Below are 19,312 nucleotides of genomic sequence, written 5' to 3' on the forward strand. Positions count from 1 at the left end.
TGGATCTCCCTTATTCATCTTCAGGGTTATGTCCTCAAAAAATTCCAGAAGGTAAGACAAGCATGGTTTCCCCTCCATAAATCCATGCTGACTCTGACCTATCCTGTGACTACTATCCAGATGTGTCGTAATTTCATCCTTTATAATCCAGCATCTTTCCCACCACTGAGTTCAGACAAACTGTGCTATTTCCTTTCCCTTCATTAGACTCTACAACTGCCCCTTTATCTTCCAGCAACGTACTTTCGGCATTGGAGGTCTGCGAACCTCTCTAGATAACCTTTGCCATGCCGGACAGATCACTCAATCACTGTGGCACCCTCTGCACCTCTAATCCTCTTCCTTTCGCCTGTATTCCGGGCCAAACGGCAAAGCTATGAGAGAGCATGGCGGAATGAAATGTTATAAATCTCAGTTGAGGCTTGAGGCAGACAATGATCCTCTAGTCAGCAAGGCAGACAACATGAGTACGAGAGCACAGAGCTGGATAATATAAATCAACAGCGAGGATCGAGGTTGACTGGAGTTGGAGAAGCACCTGAGCGGGAGGCTCTAAATCAGCACCAAGTCGCAGATGGAGTGATCCTGTGAGGGAGCAATTTGGAGCAGGAGCTTGAGGTTGGCTAATACTTGCGAGCTATAGAAGCAGCACAGTGGGGTTTTACAAATCATCACTCAGGACCGAGGCCTAGTCGTACCTGAGAGTCACAGAAAACATGACCCTGTGATAGAGCAGAGTGGAATTGGAGCTGGAGAATGACACGTACCCTGGGGTTACAGTGGCGGTGACACTGTGAGTGAGCAGATTGGAATGGGAGCTGCAGAATTCCATAAACCTGGGAGTCACAGAGACAGAGATCGTGTGATGGAGCAGAGTTGAGTGGGAGGTGGAGGATTACACGGACCTGGGAGTCAGAGAGACAACATCCTTTTACTGGGACCGGTCAGCACAGAGTTTGAAAGAAGTGCAAGAGACACCGTTATTCGCTACTGAAGGTTTGAACTCAGAAATATCACGAATAAGTGAAATTCTGAGCCAATATAGTAAAGTAATCTCAGCGAGCCACTGTTGGATAAGGGCATTAATCTTATAAGTGGTTTCCCTCATGTTAACTTGATGCAAAGTAATTAATTAAATAAACTTTACATATTAAGAGATGACAGCAGAGGTCAGTGAAGTAGAAAATCTGTTTTGGTCCGTTGGGATGTCATAGCCTGTGATGATGTTCCAGACAAACACCAGGTCTTGGAGCTCAGACAGCGACTGGAGATTCTGTGATACTGAGAGTTAGGTGAATAGTACATACGGAGAGAAGATCACCGTGCAGCTATGACGGGCTGGAAGAAGGAAGGAATAAGTGCCCAGTCAAGTGAAGAAAAGCAGTCAGGGAATACAGGAATAGTTTGATGTCTCACTCAAGAAGCAGTTTTGCAGTTTGGAATCTGATGAAGTTGACGACAGCTCAGGGGAGTGCAGTCAGAGCCAGGTTTGTGGTTCAACAAGCAGCCGGATTATACCGGGTCGGGGGGGGGGGGTGGGTGGAGGGAGAAGGAAAAATCGTCACAGGAAACTAAGCAAAACACAAGTTTTTCTGTGACTGTCAATTATACTCCAGGATGGTGGGTTCAAGAATGTTAGTGTCTGCAGCATTTTTGTCTGGGAGACATTGAACAGCCACAGGTCACGGTGCATGTTTATCTCAATGACTTTGAAAGGAAAGTTGAAGAAGTCTCTGAATCACAATTTGTCGAGGCAGATGGATGTTTAGCAAGCAGGATCTCAGCTGTACCAAACCGTGGAATACCCCCAGTGCCGTGTGCAAGGCATTAAAACATTAGGACTAGATGATGCAGCAGAAACGGCTTCAGATTCCTGGAACACTGGGACTGGTTCTGGGGAAGCAGCAATGTTTCGGGGTGAATGAGTTAGCAAGTGACAGAGATCGAATTGAATTCCTTATGAAGCGTTTGTCTCGTGCTTTTGGGAAGGATTCAAACTAATTTGGCAGAGCTATGTTAACCGAACTGCATAGTGGAGGAAACTAAGTTGATTCCAAAATTACTTGGAGATGCAGCTGGTACAAATTTCCACCATCGCGTGTAAGAGTGGAAGATGGAGTGAGAAAGAAAGTCTAAATCGCAGTACAGCAGTCGTGTGAATATTTGGAGTACTGTGAACAAAACTGTGGAATGCGTCTGAGGGCAAGTGAATTCTTCTTTGGGGAGAAAAAATTTGGATAGAGTTACAGAACAAAAAGTATACAATTACACTGTGAGGTATTGTCTTCAGGCCACCGATTCGTAGAAAGGATGGAGAGAGCAAATCCACAAGGCAATCCCAGAGAGATGGCAACATTATCGACTAGTTATATAGAAGAACTTAAATTATTCAGATGTGGACATGGATATTGGTGTTACATAGACATGAGGGGTGAGTGTTCCTGGATTTCATGGAGGAGAGCTTACTGAAGCAGAATGTGTCCAGCCCAAGAGAACATGTAAAGTTCAACCTGGTCTTTGGGATTGGGCGGGGCAAGTTGATCCAGTTTCGGGAGGGGGTGCATTCTGGGCACAGCAATCATTTTATTGTAAATTTTAGAATGATGTGGAGAATGATATGCAATAATTGAGAGTAAGAAAAATTAGTTAACTGAGAGCGTCCTTCAATGGGGCAAGAATGAAGCTGGGAAGACTTGACTGGAATACCAACTTGTTTAGAAAAAGAAAAACTGGACAAGGGGCCTCCTTCAAAGAGAAGATTGCTGGTTTGAGTCAAAGAATTTTCCGTTAAAAAGGAAAGACAGGAGGAGCAAGCCCAACACTCCCTGGAGGAAACAGAAAAAAAATCGAATCGATGTCAGAGAGAGAACCGAACTGTGATCAGGCTGAATGCTGAGGGTTCAGATGAGAGATGATAGAGCAGGGGGAATTACGGGAAAACTGAGAACCTTCAGAGAGCTGTCCCGAACCTTCTGTTGGCATCTCATAGTGAGCGTGTTAAAAGGGAAGTACAGCTGGGTTGACATGATAAAGGGGTTTCGTATCGTGAAAAAAATTTCTGCATCATTAGGATGCTCTTGGACGTGTTGTAACTGCATCGTCCACTGAAACATTCAAGTGGGAATTGGATGAGCATTGTGATTAATACAATGTGGAAGCATATGGAGGAAGACAGGAGATCATTATTCAGTAATGCGTTCAGTTGAAGAGCTGGTGTAAACCTGATGGTCCAAGTGACATCCTTCCGTGTAATAATATTTCTGTGTTTAAATGTGACATCTAGAGAATCCTACAACTTTAATAATATCCACCTCTGTAAACTCTTCGGTGTCATGTGATCCTTTCCGATCTCTGCACTCTGCAACATCCAATGCAGACCTCCTTATCTAATTAACTTATACAGGGCATTTCAACGTTCTATTTTCCGGAATCATCTTTAATCTCCCATCCTCCTTCTCTATTTGACGTTTGTCCATTCCTCACAGCTCTCCCTTTAACAGGAACTACTCGATTTACACAAACCGCACATTGTTTGCAATCTCTTCCAGTCCACAAAACTAATAATGCCACTAACTACCTCCTACCCTGAGAAATCGCGTTAGCTCCGTAAACCCTCCTTCCGCTACAGTGTTCGTTCTGTCTGTAACTTCTTCCAGCATCTGTAATTCTTTACCTTCCTGAATGAGCTATGCTTATTCCTGTTGTGTCTCCTTCTCCAAAGCTTATCCAGCAGTTCAGTACTCTCTAGCCCCTCCCGATTATGTAACTACCTTCTGCCCCTCTACAGCTCAGTATCTCTGCAACCTCCACAAACTTAGTAACTCCCCATCTCCGGAAACATCTCCAGCCCCCATTATCGCTGTAATCTCGAACGGATGTTAAATCCTCCACATATCTGTAACCTCCATTAGCCCCATGAAATCTTCCAGTCTCTGAAACTTCCACCAGCTGCTTCAAACCTCTCTATCACTGGAAAATGCTCGAAGAAAAGTCACATCTTTATCAGTGGAACCTTACTGATCTCATTGTGGGACGCAGACCTAGAATAGACGTGTGAAGCTACAGATATTGAATGCGCTGGGGCTTGTTAAGTTTGAATGTGTTTGCCTATCCTCTCTCTGTCTTGATGTAGTTCTGAACTGAAAGAATTGCATCATAAATTACTCCCCACAACATCAACCACCAACTATCAATTCTTGACCAGTGGTCAGCTTAACAGAGCCACAACTCAATATAAGTTCTCATTCCCTGAAACGTTTCAATTGAAAGAAACATTACAACTGCTTTAAATCGATTCTGCATCATTGACCATAATCTGTGAAGATAGACAGATCACTTCACCTGTCAGTGTGTGAAGTCCATCTGCAGGACTGATGTGCCTGATTTACCTGCCCCTGTCCCTGCTATATTTATTCCTGGTGCACATAAACGCAGGGCTATGTGATGTGATAGTTTGTGCAACTATCATTTTACACAGGTTTCACCGAGTGTTTGTCTCTAAAATACTCTTGCAGCCAAATTTTGATCTGGCTGGTCCACTCCGTTTTCACTTCAAGTAAAACTTAAAATTATTCTTGTCTCTGTAATCATCTTCATCCCCGAGATCAATCCATATCCCAGTAAAAAAGGGTTAGACAAAGGGTCAGTCAGACTCGAAACTTCAGCACTTTACTCTCCTTGCAGATTCTGCCAGGCTTGCTGAGATTGTCAAGAATTTTCTGTTTTGGTTTCATATCCCTGTAGTATCCCCCAGCCTTCTCACACCTTCCTATCTCCGTAACCTCCTCTCCACCCTTCAACCATCCTGATCTCTAGAACTTGCTATCATCCCTGAATTCCTTCCTAACATTTCAACAAGGTTAATGAAATGATAGCTTTAAATAGTATGAACCAGATCAGATGTATCTGTCATTATGTAGATGTGATTAAAGTGAGATCAAAACTGTGAACTGGACATTCAAAAGGGTTCCACGATTTATACAGGAAGGATAAATAGGCCAATACACTGAAGTAGCATTATGTGGAAAGGTTGGCATCAGGATTATTGTGATGCTAATCAATTTATATACTGCTCGTGCCTCCCCTCTTCACTCACCCCTGAGCATTGATCCTATCAGGTATTGGTAACCTTTGAAAACATCAGAAAATAACAAAACATACAGGAGATCACTCTGCACACATTGCATTGGACAAAAAATATTGCTTTCTTTAATGCCCTTGTTTTGACTCCCCAGACACTATAGGAGTTCACGTGCAGATCTCTGCAAACTTTTCAAGTTGTTTGAGAATTTTTGATTCTACGCCACTGTCAGGCCTGACTTCCGATCCCTATCATACTCTCGGTGACGTAACAACGTTTCTCACCACTTCTCTAATATTTCAAACAATAGCATTAAATATTCGCTGCTGGTATTTGAACTCTCGAACAGGAACAAGATGTTCTCGCCCTGTGTATACAGCTTCCTAAAAATATGTGCAGCCTTATCCTCTCAGCATCTTCCGATAAAACATTTCATCTCAACTGCACTTCCACTTTGACAATATAAATAATCTCCTCTGTCCTCTTTCCAATTCACTCCATTCTTCAATATGATGGGATGACCAGAAATGCACAAAGTACACAAGCTGTGGCTGAAGTAATTAATTTTACAGTTCCAGCATTGGCTTCCTGCTCGTATAGTGGCAGAGAGTCAAAGAGTTATACAGATCCTTTGGTCCAACTCGTCCATGCTGAGCAGATATTGAAACCTAGTCTAGTCCATTTGCCAGAACTTTTCCCATAACCTTCTAAACCCTTCCTATTCGTATACAAATCCAGATATCTTTTAAAATTTGCAATTGTGCCAGCCTCCACTATTTTCTCTGACATCTCATTCGGTACACGCACCACCTTCTGAGTGAAGAAGTTTCCCCTTCTGGCTCTTGCATTTATTTCCCCTCTCACCACATATCTATGACCTCTAGTTCTGGGCTTCACCACCCCAGGTAAAAGACCTTGTTTATTTATCCTACCAATAGTCATCATTTTAAAACGTCTATAATGTCACCAATCAGCCTCCAATGCTCCAGGGAAAAAAACCCTCGCCTATTCATTCTCTCCCTCTACCCCAACCCCCCGACCCCCAAACCTGGCAACATCCTTGTACAAATTTCCTGAACCCGTTCAACTTTCACAACATCCTTCCACCAAGAAGGAGACCAGAATTGCACGCTTGGTGTTAGATGCCATTTGTTACATTAATAAGATTACTGATGAGTCCAGCTACCTTCGGGAGTTTGTCCACACTGATAATACTGTCATTTATTGTGCATTCCTCTCTATTGGTGGTGTCCCTAGATGCCTTTCCTTGCACTTTTGTCCCATTCATCTGGGCCCCATAGTTTTGTATTTTAAACAGTATGCCATGTAATCTCTTGTAAAATCCATGTATATCACATTACGCTGCAAGTTACTGCCTCAAATCGAAGCAGATTAATTACACAGGAGCTTCCTTGTACAAATTCAAGCCGACTGTCCTAGACTCCTAGGGACTTCCTCCATTGCCGCTTATCCTCCGTGTCAGAATTCCCGCCTCGACCTTTTTAGTCAGTCGCTTGTTCCACATTAAACAAAGCTGCGGTGTAATCCATTTTTCGGTCTTCCAGCACTATCACTTTATTCAGTGAGAATTGGAGAACGATGATCAGAACGTATAAGTCAGGGGATTTTTCCCTGGCATCTTGTAATAGCCTGGAACATTCTGTTAGCCCGGTTTAAATGTGTGAATCTCATTTATAGTTCCCCACTCCTTAAAATTCTATCTTCCAATATTTCACACTACACCACAACGAACACCTGTTTATTTTAGGATTGACAGACAGGAGCTGAAATCATCTAATGATTTGTTCAAGTCTTACTTTAGTCGAGTTTCATGGAGGCTTTCTCCAACACGATGAAGTGCACTTTCTCTTAATACCATCTCCAATTTATCTCATTGACAACCTTCCCTGTCCACGTGGGCTTCCTCCCATCCAACATTAGACCGATGATTTTCCGTTTCTTCATCACAACTGCCTACAGCCTGGATGTCCTAGAATGGACCAGCCTCCCTGTACATTTGCCATCTTTAAAATGTCATCACATTCTTGGATCGTCCATCCAAAACTGCCCTGGACATGGCAGATGGGGTATGTAAAGGGCGGGGAGTGTAGGGCGTCACTTTGTTGACAAACCCCTGAGTTTTTGATGAATGGCATAGTGTAGGAGAGGGACATTATCTTCCGCCAATACTGGCAGGGGAGGCCATGACACCAGACCCTGTTAGCTTGGTCCGAAGTTTTCCCCTGGGTCAGTGGGATTCCGGCCTTCTGGGTGAATGCCAGCAATGTAGGAAGCAGGAAGTGACTTTCTCCTCTCCACCAGGGTAAGTGTCAGCATCTGCAATTCGTGACCTCGCCCTCACTCTATCTCTGTGACTGCACCCACGTCACAAGAAGGCTTATGTTCTCATACTGTCACTGAATGCTTCACCTTCTCTCGGTCTCTCTCAGCCTCTCTCCAACCTCTTCTCTGCCACCTCCCCTTCTCCGCCTGGTATCTGTGCTGCCTACTCACTCACTCAGTACACCTCGCCACCTTTCCCCCGGTTGCACCAACACAAACAGCTGCACAAACCAGTTCCATCTCGCTAAATGTATCTTTATAATCCTCACATTAGAGAAGGAACCATCTCACAATAAGGGCGACAGAGTCGAGATGGATAGGGGTCTCCCCAACATTCATCTCTTCACTCCAAAGAGTGGAAGCATCCTCATAAAAAACAACCATATGAGACTGTATAACCGTGTCCACGGTTACATGTCCATGCTGGGCACAGAGACTGACTGGAGACAATTATATTAAGGTTCCTGGTTTTAGGTCTGTGCTAAACAACACGACAATACAGGAGGCGTGAGCGCCTTGGTCGCTCTGGCTGAGGGGATGACCTGCTAAAGGCAGGGTTAGATAATGAAATAATTCAGTAAGCTTTCAAGTCAGCTCAAATTAAGTGTGGACAAAAACCAAGTGTGCAGCCCAGAGGTGGAGTCCACGAGCTTGGCGTGAATCACTGAGCACAGTATCCTTGCAACAGCATTGCAATGAGAGTTTTCAGTGCACCCTGAGCTGCAGCATTGAACGACAATAGCGTACTGTCAGTCGGTCGGAGATGTGCTGTGATAGTGTGGTGAGGCTGGCATGTGACAGATTCCAGCATTGGTAGGTGTGGAGTGTATGCAGCCTGTCTCTGTGTAGTGTCCAAGATAGAAGTTCATAGGTGCGAGGAGCGAGATGTTGCCAGTTACCTGCCATAACTCTCATGCCAAATTCTCCATATTGAGTTTCCCCACGGTCTGAGGGAGGTTATGAAGTTGCAAATTGATGAGAAGAGATCTACATTAATGTGACTGTTTGTCATCGGTAATCATTCAGTCAGTATCTCGCTACTCCCTTGCTGAATTCTTATCTCTTTGAACAGAATAATATAGGAACAGGCTCTACGGCCCGGCAAGCCTGCTTTGACACATGATGCCTTTCTAAATTTAAAAAGAAAGCTTTTGCTTCTACATGTTCTATGTCCTCTATTCCCTATCCACTCACATCTGTTTCAAGATACCTCTTCAACGTCTCTATATTACCTTCTTCTCCTCCATCAGTGCATTCCAGGCATTTTCAAATTCTGTCTGAAAAAAGAAACCGTGCCTATCATATCTCTGAGATAGTTTGTCGCCTTACATTTGACACATCTGAACAAGATGTGTGATAAAGCGCTTGAACACGGGCAGGTGCCAATTTGTTCAGAATAATTAAAGGTACCTGTTCGTAATTTTTCTTTTTTGTTTGTCTTTTTTATCTCTTTTCTTTTAAATTACCCACATACTACCGCTTAACTGCGGTAGTGCTTATTTTGTTTTCCCACAGCACCCATGTTGTGTGTGTGCAGGTGTGAGACACAGTGAAAGATAGAAGGTACACGAATCTTTATTCAGTTTCCACCACGAGGAATGAAGAAACACCCAACTGGCCAGTGACAACAAGGGCATCTGTTCTTAGTATCAGCGAGTGGTGAAAATCATGTGATAACATTTGTTCTCTCGTGGAAAGTGTGGCAGTACTACTTGCAGAATGTATCAGGGAACACCTCTGGCACACCCGCACCAACCAACCCAACCATCCCGTGGCTGAACACTTCAACGCACCGCCCCCCCCCCCCACTCGGCCAAGGACACGCAGGTCCTTGGCCTCCTCCATCGCCAGACCCTGGCCACACGACGCCTGGAGGAAGAGCGCCTCATCTTCCGCCTCGGAACCCTCCAATCACACAGGATAATTGTAGATTTCTCCAGTTTCCTCATTTCCCCTCCCCTCACCTTATCTCAGTCCCAAACCCCGGATTCAGCACTGTCCTCTTGACCTGCAATCTTCTTCCCAACCTCTCCGCCCCCACCCCCACTGGCCTATCACCCTCACCCTAACTGCCTTCTTCCTATCGTATTCCCAGCGCCCCTCCGCCAAATTCCCTCCCCACTCCCTTTTATCTCAGCCCTCCTGGCACACCACTCTCATTCCTGAAGAAGGGCTTATGCCCAAAACGTCGATTCTCCTGCTCCTCGGATGCTGCCTGGCCTGCTGTGTTTTTCCAGCACCACTTTTTTCAATCCAAGGAGTTCCTGTACGTTTCGTTGTTTAGCTTGTCACCCGATGTATGTATTGTCCCAGTTGAACTAATGCCCCTCTTCCTTTGTGTGCATAGATACTCGTGATAGTTTTTCAAGACGTTTGGCAGCTAGTTGCTTCTTATATATCCTTGTAACTAGTTTCTGGTCTGTTTGTCAAATGTAATGTTTTAGAAGTAAATGCTTGGTGTTTGGTAGATGACTTGTTTTTCTGCTGGTAAGGGGACATGGTGTCCTTTGAATTAATAAGGAACTGTTTCATTGAGTTGGTAGGTTTGTGCGCTAACATGAGGCCTAGGGGCCGGATTAGTCCCGTTGTCATCTACGAGATGTCTTTTCGTATGGCAGCGTGACGACGGTTTCTGGGCGTCTTCGATTACACTGGGAAAGAGACTGAGCATGTTGACCCTATCAATGCCATTCATGTCATTTTACACTTCCAAAACACTCTCCCGCCCTGGCCTCAGCATTCTACGCTGCAAAGAAAAAAACCCTAGATTGTCTAACCTCTCTCTATCCCTTAGACCCTTGAGTTCTGGAACAACCTTGTGATTTTTTGTGTGCGCTCTTTCCAGTTTAATATCCTTACTATAGAAAGTTGAACGAAACTGAACACAATACTCCAAGTGCTGCGTCAAAAACGTCCTGTACAACTGCAACATAACTTCCCAACTTCTATACTCAGTTCACTGACTGATGAAGGCCAGTGTGCCAAAAGCCTCCTTCACTGGCTCTGTCTAGTTGTAACTCTACTTACAAAGAACAGTGAACCTGAACTCCAAGATCAGTCTCGACATTCATTAAGGCTCTACTATCACCATGAAACCCCTACCTTGATTTGATTCTACGAAATACAAGTCCTCATACTTACCTCTATTAAAAGATAATTGACATTTCTCGGCCCACTTTCCCAGCTGGTAAAGGTTCTGCTGCAATTTCTGATAACCTTCCACACTGTCAACAACCCCGCCTATTTTATTTTCATTTCCAATCTTACTAATCATGCCTTGCATGCTGTCATTCAAATCGTTGATAACAGACAGTAATAGGCCAAGCACCAACCCCTGATGCCCTCCACCATTCACAGGTCTCCAGTCCGACAAGCATTCTTTCACTATTACTCTCTGCTTCCTACCTTCAAGCCAATTGTGTACCCAACTTGCAACGTCCCCTGAATTCTATGCGATCACACATTCCAAAGCGTCCTTCCATTTGGAATCTCCACAAAGACCTTACTGAAATCCTTACACACTCGGTATATCACAAAGTGAGAACTGCAGATGCTCAATATCAGAGTTGAAAGGTTGAACTCTGGAGAAGCACAGCAGGTCAGGTCGTATCCGAAGAATAGGAGAAACGAAATCTCGGGTATAAGTCTTTCATAAGGAATGTCCGAAACGTCAATTTTTCTGTTCCTCAGATGCTGTCTGACTGGCTCAGCTTCTCCAACGCCAAACTGTTCGACTTTTTCTGCCCTGCCCTCTTCAACCGTTTCTTCTCTTCATCAAAGAAATGTAACAATTTCGTCAGGTGTGATCTCTCACTCAGAAAGTCATGCAGAATCCTCTTAACTAAGCCGTGTTTTTCCAAATGCATGTGTAGCATATCTCTCAGAGCTTTCTCAAGCAATTTACCTCGCAGAGTTGTGAGGCTTCCTGGTTTCTGGTTTCCAATGCTTACGTTGCAGCCTTTCTTGAGTAATGACACAGCATTCACTACCCTCCAGTCTTCCCGGATATCAGCTGTTGTTAATGATGATGTAGAAATATCAGCCAGGTCACCGCAATTTTTTCTCTAGCTCTTTTCAGTGTTCTTGAATGTATCTGATAAGGACCAGGATAGTTACCCAACTTTGTACCTTCTCATATGCCCATCAATTCCTCGACTGTCATGATTTGCAGATGCTGGTGTTGGACTGGTGTGTAAAAATTTAAAAATCACACAACATCAGTTTATACTCCAACAGGTTTAATTGGAAGCACACTAGCTTTCGGAGCGTCGGTCCTTCATCGGGTGGTAGTGGAGGGCTCAATCCTAACATACAGAATTTATGGCACAAATTACAGTTTGATGCAACTGAAATTATACATTGAAAAATTGATTGTCTGTTAAGCCTTTCATCTGTTAGAATACAGTGATAGATTCAATTCATTCATGTGTAAATCACAAAAGCTGTTTTTAAAAAGTTGCATTCTCGGGTTAGCTGTAAACAATGGTGATAGCTAGACAATATGTTGAAGGTGTTGGCCCCCTGTGTTCTCTGTATATGCCATGATGTTTAGATTGATTCGATTCTAAAAAGTGAGACAACGGAGTTTTACATGAATTCATGCAGTTGTGGAGCTCATGTCCTACATAAATGCATGCAGATTTTGAGGAAAGTACAATGTAATTCTGCAAGTACAAATTCACCCCACAAAATTTATGTGTGCATGTGGGTCTTTGTCTGTGTGTGTGTATCTGTCTGTGTTGGGGTTTGTGAGTGTGAGAAAGTGTATGTGTGTGTGTGGTGAGTGTAGAGTGTCTTAAGTCTGTGAGAGGGTGCATGTGTGAGTGTGGGATTGTGTGTTTGTAAGGATGTGAGTGGGTGCCTGTGTGCATGTCTGTGCATGTGTGTCCGTGTGTATGTGTGTATAGAAGTGTCTGTGTGTGTGTGTGTATGTGTGTGTGTAGGAGTATCTGTGTGCGTGTAATGTGCAATGGTAGTCACCTGTAATGTGACATGAACCCAAGATTCTGGTCGAGGCCCTCCTTATGAGTTCGAACTTATCTATCAGCCTCTGTTCAGCCACTTTTCTCTGCTGCTTGTCCCGAAGTCGACTTGGAAGATGGTCATCTGAAGATCCGAGGCTGATTGTCATGGACCCTTGAAGTGTTGCCCAACTGGCATGGACCACTCCTGTCTGCTGATTGTTGTGTGATGCCAATTCATCGTTGTTGTAGCAATTGCTCGGTTTCCCCAATGTACCATACCCAATCCTTGCCTGTAACATATAAGATAGACAATGTTGGCTGAGTCACATGAGTTCCTGCTATTTACAAGGTGGGAGGTGTCCCCATCCGTAATGGTGGTATCTATATCCACACTCTTACACGTCTTGCACCGCCTACCGTGACAGGGTTGTATGGAGTTGTCCTGGGAGCCGGGCACCTTGCTCCAAGCAGTGATCTGTTTGAGGTTTAGCGGTCTTTTAAAGGCAAGTAGTGGAGGTGTGGGAAAGGTCTTGGTGAGGGGCTCATCGTCATTGATAATGAGTTGCAGGTCACGAAGAACATGGTGTAATTTTTCAGCTCCTGGTAAATACTGAACAACGAAGGGTGCCCTGTCGAACGAAGGGTAACAGCCTCAGTACTCAACACTAACAACTGCCAATCTCCAAACACCATCCTTCAGCTCATCCGCTTAATCCTTGATCACAACGTCTTCACCTATTACAACCAGTTCTTCATCCAAATACATGGAACAGCCATGGGGACCGAATTTGCACCCAACAATGCCAACATTTTTATGCACGGGTTCGAACAAGACTTCTTCTCTTTGCTGGATCTCCAACCAATATTGTGCACCACGTACATTGACGACATTTCCTTCCTCTGGACGCATGGCGAGGAGACACTGATAAAATTACACAGTGACATTAACAAGTTTCAACCCGCCATCAAACTCACCATGGACTATTCTGGACGATCTGTCTCATCCTTGGACACATGCATCTCCATCAAGGATGGACACCTCAGCACCACAAGCCACTGCAAAGCCACAGACAACCTCATAATGCTACACTTCTCCAGCTTCCACCCAAAACATATTAAAACAGCTATCCCCTATAAACTAGCCGTACATTTACACCGGATCTGCTCAGATGAGGAGGAACGTGACGGACACATGGAAGTACTCAGGGTTGCCCTCACAATAATGGGGTACAATGCCTTACTTATCGACCGCCAATTCCGACATGCTACAGCAAGGAACCTTAATGAACTCCTCAGGAGATAGACACGTGCTGCAACCGACAGGGTACTCTTCGTTGTTCAGTATTTCCCAGGAGCTGAAAGACTATGCCATGTTCTTCGTGACCTGCAACACATTATCAATGAGGATGAGCACCTCAACAAGTCCTTCCCCACACCTCCACTACTTTCCCCTAAACAACAGCCAAACCTCAAAAAGATCGTTGCTCGTAGCAAGCTGCCATGTTCTCATGACAACTCCATACAATCCTGTTGATGTAGGCGCTGTAAGACGTGTCAGAGTGTGGACATAAATCCCACCATTACGCGTGGGGACATCTCCCACCTTGTACATGGCAGGTACTCATGACAGTCGGCCAACGTTCTCTATCTTATACGTTGCAGGCAAGGATGCCTGGAGGCATGGTACATTGGGGAAACTGAGCAAAGACTATGGCAACGGATGAATGGGCACCGCACAACAATCAACAGACAGGAGTGGTCCATGCCAGTTGGGGAACACTTCAGTGGTCTATGACATTCAGCCTCGGACCTTTGGGTAACCATCCTCCAAGGTCGTCTTCGGGACAAGCAGCAGAGAAAAGTGGCTGAGCAGACGCTGATAGCTAAGTTTGCACCCACTGGGAGGGCCTCAACAGGCAACTTGTGTTCATGTCACATTACAGGTGACCACTATTACACGAAACGCACACACAGATACTCCTATACACACACGGACACACTCTTACACACAGAGACACCCCTATAGACACATATGCATGGGCACACAAACACACAGATGCACACACAGACACCCACACACACCCTTACAGACACACACACACCCACGTGCATCCCCTCACAGACTCAAGACACTCTACACTTACTGCACACACACATACACTTTCTCACACTCACAACCCACAACCCAGACAGACACACATACATACACACACACAGACAAAGACCCACATGCACACATATATTTTGGGGGGTGAATTTGTACTTACAGGGTTACATTGTACTTTGCTCAAAAACTGCATGCATTCATGTAGAATTCTGAGGTCAAAAACTGCTGAATTTATGTAAAACTCCGTTATCTCACGTTTTAGATTTGAATCAATCTAAATATCGTGGCATAGACAGAGAATACACGTGGCCAACACCTTCAACATATTGTCTAGCTATCACCATTGTTTACAGCTAACCCGAGAATGCAACCTTTTAAAAAAAGATTTTGTGATTTCCACAGGAATGAAGTGAATCTATCACTGTATTCTAACAGATGAAAGGCTTAACAGACAATCAATTTTTCAATGTAAAATTTCAGTTACATCACACTGTAAATTTTTGCTACATATTCTGTGTTTCAGGATTGAGCCCTCCACTGCCACCTGATGAAGGACCGACGCTCCAAAAGCCAGTGTGCTTCCAATTAAACCTGTTGGAATATCACCTGGTGTTGTTGATTGTTTACTTCCTCTACTGTGATCTGCACTGCCCGCAAGATATGACCACTAATTTCCGAAATCTTCATTCTTTCTCCCTGGTCAACAGAGTAGAGAACTGTTCACTGATATCCTCACCCATTTCCTGTAGTTCCACAAATACATGTTCATTTTGTCCCTTGAGTATCTCGTTCGCTCTCGAGTTATTCTTTTTCCTTTAATATACTGAAAGAAACTGTTTGAATTCAACCTTATCATGTCAGCTAAGGCTATCTGTGTGCCTTTCCGCTCTCCTGATTTCCTTCTTCACGAAACTCTATTATTCCCTATATACCAGGGTATCCTTTGAGATCAGTTGCCTGCACCTGAACCTTTCCTCCATTGTATTTTTTCTGATTGAACACTAAATAGGATTCCCTATTCCTTCCACCCTAGCATTTCAACAGAACATATAAACCTTGAACTCTAGCTGTGTTACTTTTAGAGGTGTTGCACACGTGCTGGAGATCCCTTTGATTAAACATAAACTTCTCCAATCAACTCCTGCATACTCCTGTCTTTTTGAATCAAAATTCACTTTGCTTCGGGTTAGAACTTGAGCGTGTGGACGAACTTTGACGGTCTCCATAACTATTTCAAACTTGACAGAACTCTGGTCACTGGTGTCAATATGTTCCGGCGCTGTCACCTCCGTTAGCTGTCATGCCAGATTTCACAAGAGTATGTCGACTTTTTCGCCTTTCCGAGTACGATCCTCTATATACCGCTTGAGGAAACTTTTCTTAATGCACTGAACTGGTTGCAACCCATCTAGCACCTTAATAATTTGGCTGTCCCAGTCTTAGTTAAGAAAACTAAAATCCAGCTCTATGACAACCTAATTGCTCCTGCAATCCTCCCAAACTCACTGAATAATTTTCCTCTAATTCCAGTTGAGTATTACGGAGCCTACAGTCCCACCCCAATAACGTCACCATCCACTTCTTATTTCTAAGCTCCAGCCACAAGGCCTCACTAGATGATCCCTCAGTTATTTCATCTCGGATTACTGCTGTGATATTCGTCGGAATCAAAAATGCAACTCCCCCTCTCTCTTTCCACCCCTCAATGCTTCCTGTAGTACCTGTACCCTGGCACATTAAGCTGCTAGTGCTATCCCTCCCTTAGCCATGTTTCTGTAATGACTAAATGTCCCAGTCCTACTTACCTATCGACGCCCTGAATTCATCGGCTTTACCTGTCAAAACTTTTGCATTGAAATAGATATAATTTAATCCTTGTTCCCTGTCGTTTTCAGCCTGACCTGTCTCTCCTACTTACTAATTCTGATTAATTTATTAGATTAGATTACATTACTTACGGTGTGGAAACAGGCCCTTCGGCCCAACAAGTCCACACCGCCCCGCCGAAGCGCAACCCACCCATAACCCTACATCTACCCCTTACCTAACACTATGGGCAATTTAGCATGGTCAGTTCACCTGACCTGCACATCTTTGGACTGTGGGAGGAAACTGGAGCACCCGGAGGAAACCCACGCAGACATGGGGAGAATGTGCAGACTCCACACAGTCAGTCAACTGAGGTGGGAATTGAACCCAGGTCTCCGGTGCTGTGAGGCAGCAGTGCTAACCACTGTGCCACCGTGCCGCCTTTAGATTAGATTAGATTACTTACAGTGTGGAAACAGGCCCTTCGGCCCAACAAGTCCACACCGCCCCGCCGAGCCGCAACCCACCCATACCTCTACATCTACATCTACATCTACCCCTTACCTGAGACTACAGGCAATTTATCTCATTCCAGACTCATATTTGCCTCCCTGCTGTTTAACATCCTAGCCCCCTGCCAATCTAGTTTAAATCCTCCCTCATAGCATTAGCATCCCGGCCGCCAAGATATTGGTACCGCTCCAGTTCAAGTGCAGCCATCTCTCTTGAACAGTTTCACTTTGCCCAAGAAAAGGTCCCAATAACGCAAACATTCGAAGCCCTGCCCCATGCACCAATTATTGAGACATGCATTTTGTCTTCCATCTACGCGTTTTTCTTACCCACATGTTCTTCCCTTAATTATCATTCTCGAGTTGCTGCTTATTTCACACTTGTTTCCCCCAACTCTTTGTAGTATATCTGCAGGACATCATCCCTTATTCTCCCTATGGCATTTCTGTTACCGTGCACAATGACTACTGGTTGCTCACTGTTTCCCCTTGAGAATGCTCTGCAGCAGGTCTGAGACATAGAACATAGAAAATTATGGCACAGTACACTCCTTTCAGCCCTCAATATATCGTGGACCTTTGGAACCAATCTTAAGTCCAGCTTTCCTACACTATTCCATTTTCATTCGTATGTTTATTTATTCATATGACTATTTAAATCCTCTTAATACTGGATAGTCTACGACTGTTGCAGGCACTGCGTTCCATGCCGTGCCTAATCTCTGAGAAAAGAAACTATCTCTAACATCTGTCCTTTATCTATCAACCCTCACGTTAAAGCATTGTTCCCCCGTGCTAGACATCACCACCTGATGAAAAAGGTTCTCACTGGGCATCCTATCTAAACTGTTAATTATCTTGTATGTCTCAGTTGAGACACGTCTCGACATTCTTCTCTATAACAAAACTGCCATCAAGCTTTCCTCACAAGACCTTCCCTCCATAACAAGCAATATTCTCGTAATTCTCCTCTGTTTCCTATCCAAAGCTTCCACATCCTTCCGAGCATGCAGTGACCAGAATTACAGGAAAATGCAAAGTCCTGCCGCACCAGAGTTTTGTACATCTATCGCACGACTTCGTGGTTCTGAAGGCCAATCCCTCACACAACATATGCCTTATGAGCAATAGATGAACCAGGGTGACAACGTCCATGGATAATTTTACGTGGACACTGAAATCTCTATGCTCATCTACACTACCAAGAATCTGATAATTAGCCCAATACCCTTTGTTCCTGTGGCTCGTTCGAAAGTAAATCACCTCACTCTTTTTCATATGTAACTCCATTTGCCACCTCTCAACCCAGCTCTGCAGCTTATAAATGTCCCTCTGTAACCTGCACCATATTTCAGTACTATCCACAAATTCACCAAAATTAGTGCCATCCACAACTTTACTCACCCTTGCTTCTACGTCTTCATGCAGTTCATTTTTTAAAAATTACACACAGCAGTGGCGCCAAACAGATCATTGCGGTACACTACGAGCAGCTGACCTCCAAGATAAACGTTTCCCATCAACAACCACTCTCTTTCTTCATTCAGCTATCTTAATTCTCTTGCAAACTGTAAATTCCATGCCTCTGTATTTTGTGCATTTGCCAACCGTGGAGAAACTTATCAAACGCCTTACTGAAATCCATATAAACCACATTAGCTGCTTTACCCACATTCGCCTGTTTGGTCACCTACATAAAGAACTCAAGACGTTTTGTGAGGCACGACTTACCCTTTAGCCCTCGGTGTTGCGACGAACTTTGAGCTAATCTAATCCCATCAGCCTACACTGAACCCATTATCATCGATGCACTTGTTCAAGGACGGTTAAAATGCTCCAATATTGCTGAGTTAACTACATTGGCAGTCAAGGCATTTCACACAGTTACCACTGTCTGAGTGAATAACCTGTCTCTAACTTTTCTTTTAAATCTATAACCCCACAATTTTCAACTATGCCCCCGCGTGCAAACAGATATCATCATTCGAGGAAAAAGAGTGCCACCGACCAAACTATGTAACCCTCTGGTCATCTTGTATGTCTCCATTACATCCCCTCTTACCTTGCTTCTCTCCAATGTGAACAGACCCAATTCCTTGAGACTACCCTCATAAGATCTTCGCTTCAGACCTGGCAACCTCCTGATCTTGATACTACCCTCCAACGACCTCTCTTGTCCCCTCCCAGATCTTCTTAGCTTTCGCGTTAGGTCGACTCTGCCAAAATTGTTACTGTCAAGCGCCCTAACTGAGTCTTCACGGTTCATCCTAACAGAATCCTTCGCCTTTCTCGTGACAAGTGATACGATTTCTTTATTAAGCAACGGCTCCCTCGCTCGATATCTTACTTCCTGCCTGACAGGTTCCTACTTCTCTCGGTCACGTTTTAGCTCTGCCTTGAATAAGCTCCAAATTCCAGTTGTGCCCATCCCCTGCCGTGTCCTCTCCCATCCTGTGCGTCCTAAATCTTCCCTAATTGCATCATAATTGACTTTGCC

This window comes from Chiloscyllium punctatum, chromosome 40 (genome assembly GCF_047496795.1).
Source record: "Chiloscyllium punctatum isolate Juve2018m chromosome 40, sChiPun1.3, whole genome shotgun sequence".
Classification (NCBI taxonomy): Eukaryota; Metazoa; Chordata; class Chondrichthyes; order Orectolobiformes; family Hemiscylliidae; genus Chiloscyllium; species Chiloscyllium punctatum.